The sequence below is a fragment of the Sycon ciliatum genome, chromosome 13, assembly GCF_964019385.1.
Source record: "Sycon ciliatum chromosome 13, ocSycCili1.1, whole genome shotgun sequence".
In the NCBI taxonomy this organism is placed as follows: domain Eukaryota; kingdom Metazoa; phylum Porifera; class Calcarea; order Leucosolenida; family Sycettidae; genus Sycon; species Sycon ciliatum.
In genome coordinates this window covers 11,007,706-11,013,828 of record NC_088655.1, presented here as the reverse complement: position 1 = coordinate 11,013,828, position 6,123 = coordinate 11,007,706, and the positions used below count along the sequence as shown (strand labels likewise).

Genomic DNA, 6,123 nt, shown 5'->3' with positions numbered 1-6,123 from the left:
GGAGTTGTATTATTTATTAGGTCCCAGGGTGGTATGTCCCGGGATTCATCTGTCTCCCCTGTGAACAGATACGACCTCTGCCTAGTATTGGGTGCCTAAAAACACGACTGAGCAACTACCGGTATCTGACACACGAGTGCAGGTCTCTCACTGCAGGACTGTTTGAATCAAAGTGTTTGTGCGCGGTGTAGCATCATCACTGACGTCATAATTATCAGCATGAACACACAGCCGCGGGCCGCGCCGGCGGCCGCCGGTACGGGGTCGATGACATCTTTTCGTTTTTTGAAACACTGCACTTTCAAGACAGTCCGTGCGCCAAATTCAAAAAAGTCGTCTAGAAGTTGCACTTTTATTTGCAACCGCGGGAAATTTGAGAGGTCTGGAGAAGAAAATTCTCAATGGGACTCAAAATTGACAAACAAGGCGACGACCAGCGCTCGAGCATAGTACCTTTTAGCCATTCCTTCGTGCATGATACCTATTCTAATTGATAAACACTACCCTCATGTTTCGTTTCATGCGCAACGGACGAAGCGAAGTGTCTTTTTTCGTCCACGAAAGAAAGGTAAGGAAATTGTCGTCTTCGCGACACCCTTCGGATTATTTAGTGGGGCATTGTGGGCCAAGGATATTTTTTCTTTTTCTTTACAACTGTCCCCAGGTACTGAGACGGCGCTGATATCCTAGGAGTTCTGTTAGTGCAAAATGCCAGGTTACTGACTTATGGCGAGGTTTGTCCACCCAAAAATATGGGAGATTTCTTGGATAACATACACACATAATACAGTGAATGGTATTGCAGTGGGCATCCAAAACGGTTGAACCAAACAAATATGGTATGATACTTAGAGGCTAGGCACACAAAAATCACTCAGGAATTGGACGCAAGTCCCGGGACCTTGGTGCGTCATTACACCCGGACATTGAATGTTTGCCGGCGCACGGCTTTTGCTTCACTACTTCATACAAGTTTACGCACTCACTCAATTCGAAAGACTGGAACGAGACCAAACCGAATGTGACAACTAAGAGCGAGTTGTGCATTTGTTGGAACAACGTTCGGGCATTGCGAGAAGGATATCAGCAGGGTCCAACAATGGCAGCAACAGCACCAGGTGATGATGGAGTACCAAGGAGCTTGTATCATGCACATTACAGTGAGCAACAAGAGAAACCGTACTGTGGTACGTGAAATCAGAGCCTGGGCAGGATAATCGACACTGTACACTGTGCTACAGCGCCTCAATTGTGCGAGAGAAAACAAACAGACCAGCAAGCACAGATCATGAACTGGTACACAACATTGACAAAGCACAAACCGCACAGCAAAGTTACAGGGCATAGCCGAGCGTTTTGTTGCCAATGAATTGCTTGAGAAGGGAGCAGTATTCCTTGTAACATTGCATGGAGTATACGAGAACGCAGAGTCAGAACCAGGCGTAACAAGGCAAGACGGCTACTGTACAGGGGCAGGCTTGACGATCACTTGCATACTCGCAATTTTGGTACAACCAGGAAATTAGGCATCACGTCATACCGAAGTGGCTTCAACATGCTACATTGCATTCATAGCTGTACGGTGAACCTGTTACACGAGCTTCTGTGAAACAGACAGCATGCCAATGACCTGCAAGCACCAACAAACGCAGCCGGTAAAACAAACGCTACATAACTGCCCAACATAAGCTTGTACATGCTGATGAGAAGCAAGAATGTGCTTGATGTTGGAAGTTATGCTCGCATATTCAAAAACATGCATGGAAAAACATCAATGACATTGCTCACGAATACAACAGAAACATCATACAGGGAGAGTAAGTAATCCTTCCTCCGTTTTGTATACGCGCACGAGCGCGCGTGGTAGATAAATCCGTTTGGCATGACTTTCGATCGAGGTTGCGTTCACCGTAGAGATAGGTGAACTCGAAGCCAACACCTCTCACTTTCGCTCTACTGCCCCTTTGGGGCCGATGCGATCCTTGTGCTAAATTGTGGTAGTGGCGCAACAGAACAGGACAGGTGTGTGTGTGTGTGTGCGCGCGCGTGCGCGCATGTGTGTGTGTGTGTGTGTGCGTGTGTGTGTATGTGTAAGTGTGGTTTCTGAACTTTTCTCACAATCGTATAAGTTTCAAATTTTCGTGAAAACCCAGCTACACTGTGACCGGTACAATCGCATGTCGTTTACTAGTATCTGGCGGTCAGTCACATGGCATGTCAGGTATCCAACAGCACCGCACTGACAGCTTATAGACCTTATATTTAGTATTTATAGTCATACTTCAAGTAAATGTAGACAGTCAGCATCATGAAAGTTGCCATTACGTAGAGTTAAATCCAAGCCAGTCTCTAGAGATGAGCACGACTGTCTCAGGGTAATACTAGTGATAAATACAGGTACTTCGAAGTACTGTCTTTTTGATCTGTTAAGTTAACACAAGATGGCTTTGTAGCTTCAGTCGTCCAGAATATTCATTTTATTCCGCGGTTGCCGCATAATCGACACGCAACTGTACTTGTGCAAATCTCCAAACGCTACGTAATTGGCCGACATTTATTTGTCCACGGTGATGAGAAGCACGGCTCCTAATTTTTAAATCATGAAAGGATTACATATGCAGGTACATGCATACAATGTGCACTATCCTGAAGTCGTGCGCAAATATTCAAAATCATTCACCGAACACAGAGAGGCGCACATACCGTAAAGTACCGCGAGAGCGCCCCACCTTGATTTTGCTGCGACAGATTTATAATACAGCCAGGGAAAGGAAAATCGTATGGCAGAGTGCAACGAAGTTCGTACGGTGTGAGCAACTTAGTGTACTAAGGTCACACTAAGCAGGTTTTTGTGTGGAGATCGTGTCCGCACGAAGGCACAGATTATCTGCAGAACGTGCAATATGTGTACAAAGTTCGTGTCGTATAACCTACAGACAGGAGACCACCCCCACAATACGACCCCGAAAGGACGAGATGGTGGGGCGCTCTGGCGGTACTTTACGGCACATGTAAATACGAAGGAACCACATGTGCAGCAAGGAGATTAGTCATTACTTTACTTATGAGTTGATGGATAGAAGTTTCCTTTCAGCTGACCATTACCACTCATGAAAGCAATAGTGAGTGCTGTTGTTCTGATTCACAGGTATATATTCGGCCCTTAGCGCAATGTGTTTTCGAAGCTAGGCACACGATTTGCATGAGGAAATCAAGCAAAGATGTGGCATAAGGCCCTACAAACATGACCTAGGTAAAGGGATGCCATTATTTGCATTTGCAGTACTTTGGCATAGGATAATTTGTGGATGATTGTGTTGATCAATTTCACATAATTTCACGACAGGTCATAGTTTATTTAGTGGGGTGTTGTGGGCCAAGGATCTACGACCATGTCTTTTGCATTTCGAACAAGTAGACACTTTCAACAATTCATACAAAAAATGCCTTCAGTGCAAAACATACCGTTCGGACACACCAGGCAGTCCTTTCCAGCCTTGAGTTTCAAGTGCAGACGTATCCACGATGACCTTCGAGTGAACTGCGGCTTGGAACACTTTGAATACGAACCACACACTCAAACTAACTGGACCACCGCATAGCTAGTGTATTCACGGAGCCAAAGAAGTCTCCTTCTGCCCCCACAGGGTCTTGGTTAGTTCTCTAGAAGGGACGAGAGCCATACCTAAATTCAATAAATTCTCCAATTCCAAAAGCCTCAAATGAAGGCGTCTTGGTGACTTCGTTTCCCGCGGTTGCAAATAAAATCAGCCCTTGAGTACCCCTTGGCGCACGGAAGATTTAGAACAATTTTGTAATGTTCTCATAATTATTATCAAGAGTGCATAAACAGTTTATGGACTCTTCATTTCAACAAACCGTAGTAAATGTTTGCAGTGAATATTTCAAAATTTTGTTTGTTGTTTCGGAGCAGGTTTCCTTCCCCTTCAGTTACAAGAAAGCTAGCTTACATGGCGAAACTAAACGTAGCAATTATCCCAGGGAACGGCGCTGGTGGAGACATCAGAAGCTGCAACTGGTATGGCTGGCTGCAGGACGAGCTTCAGCCGGGAATTGAATGTCGCCTTCGCGACATGCCAGATCCTTACTACGCCAAGAGTTCTGTGTGGCTGCCGTTCATGCAGAAGAGTTTGCGCTGCGACGAGTCCACGGTCGTAGTTGGTCACAGCTCAGGCGCTGTTGCTGCCCTGCGCTATGCCGAGACTCATCGCGTTCGTGGCATTATCCTCGTCTCAGCGTATCTCTCCGACCTTGGTGATAGTGTGGAGGCGGCCAGTGGGTACTTCGATGGCGAATGGAACTGGCAGGCGATCTGCAGCAACAGTAGTTTCATCGTGCAGTTTGCCTCCAAAGATGATCACCTAGTGCCGTTCTCAGAGCAGTTGAAGGTAACTGCTGAACTGCGGCAGCACGGCGAGGTGGATTTGCAGGAGTTTGAAGATCGAAATCACTTCATGCAGTCGGCCTTTCCGGAGCTGGCGCACATCATCCGTGCACGAACACAGACATGATGCCTTCGCGTTCTCAAGACATCGAGTGGATGCTGAAAAGCGATACGGTTCACTGGTACGGTGGAGTCGATGCCATGTGGTGCCCCGTTGCGGCCAAGTGTTGCCAAGCTGTGAGGATCAAACTACTGCGTCCACCAGGGTGAGCGATACGCCACGGGAAATGCATCGAAAGCACTACTCTCGCCATTCTCGCTATGCAAGCCACTGGTCGGCATGTTGTGCTTGAGTGTGTGGACGCACACGGAGTGAACGGCTGGACGTGGCGTGCAATGGTGACTGACATTTATGTTCCTCAGTGACCTGAGCCCGGCCAATCAAGGGCGGGTAAGTCTGCACACTATCTTAACTTCATGGGATGTTCCACCGACGCCGTGCTGGCACTGCAGTGGCAGTGCCTGTATTACGCAGTTTACCGGTGAAGGTCGATAGCCACGGTAACATTGAACGGCCACTTGGCACTTTCCACATAAATAGGGCTTTATAAAACAATGAATAACACTATATGCGCCCGCATGTCAAAATCCTAGCAACGACTAAATTGTTCCAGAATGTTACCTTGTCACAATTATCAATAGAAGCTCGTGACGGAAGTCAACTACGGCTTTCTTTGATTTTTCTGTGCGCCATGTACACTGACCCGACTCCAGGTCATGCTGCTGCAATGTATGAGAGTTTTCAACGCCAGTTTCTCTCACTTGCTAGCATGCTACCCAGTTCAAGTATATCCACTTGCATTCCGCTAGCCTAAAATTGCTCAACATGTTTATCACGAAAAAGCTGGTCTTTCGTCGTCATTTTCACCTCTTTGTTTCGTTCCCGTGCTGGCACTGCGTGGAACTGGATTATTTTCTAACCTGACCTCCAGTATTTATCTTACTTATTTGAATGACGTAAAATGACACCGTATCAAGTTTGCCCAAAATGCTAGAGGTGAAATGGTTAGGCCGGTTCACCGGCTATGTAACTGTTTACAAAAAAAGAACCGTTATCCGGTTGCATGATACCTACGCCGTCACTACTTGTAACTACATTAACTGATTTGTGAGGTATTGTGTTTGTTCGGTACCAAAAAATACATGTCCACTACTTGGTGGTGTCTTCTCCCTGTTTCTCCTTTGTTACTTCTCCCTGGCCTTTCTGTCTGTCTCTCTCTCTCTGTCTTTCTGGCTGTCTGTTTGTCTCTCTGTATCTCTCTCTCTGTCTTTCTGGGTTGTCTGTTTGTATCTCTGTCTCTCTGCCGCTGTCTGTTTGTCTCTCTGTATCTCTGTCTCTTGCTCTCTCTCTCTCTCTCTCTCTCTCTCTCTCTCTCTCTCTCTCTCTCTCTCTCTCTCTCTCTCTCTCTCCTTCTTTCTTTCTCTCTCTCTCTTTCCCTCTCTCTCTCTCTCTCTCTCTCTCTCTCTCTCTCTCTCTCTCTCTCTCTCTCGATCTCTCTCGATCTCTCTCGATCCCTCTCCCTCTCTCTCTCTCTCTCTCTCTCTCTCTCTCTCTCTCTCTCTCTCTCTCTCTCTCTCTCTCTCTCTCTCTCTCTCCCTCACTCTCTTTCTCTCTCTTTCTCTCTCTCTCTCTCTCTCTCTCTCTCTCTCTCTCTCTC

The 6,123-nt window shown here is 46.7% G+C and overlaps 1 long non-coding RNA gene across 1 annotated transcript; it reads right to left on the bottom strand.

The window, feature by feature from the left end:
* Positions 1-990: 990 nt before the first annotated feature.
* LOC135829810 (uncharacterized) lies at positions 991-3,777 on the bottom strand. Its single transcript, XR_010555924.1, has 2 exons — positions 3,466-3,777; positions 991-1,630 (listed from the first exon to the last, which is right to left on the bottom strand). It is a non-coding gene; the product is annotated as an uncharacterized LOC135829810 (long non-coding RNA).
* Between the last annotated feature and the right edge of the window lie 2,346 nt (positions 3,778-6,123).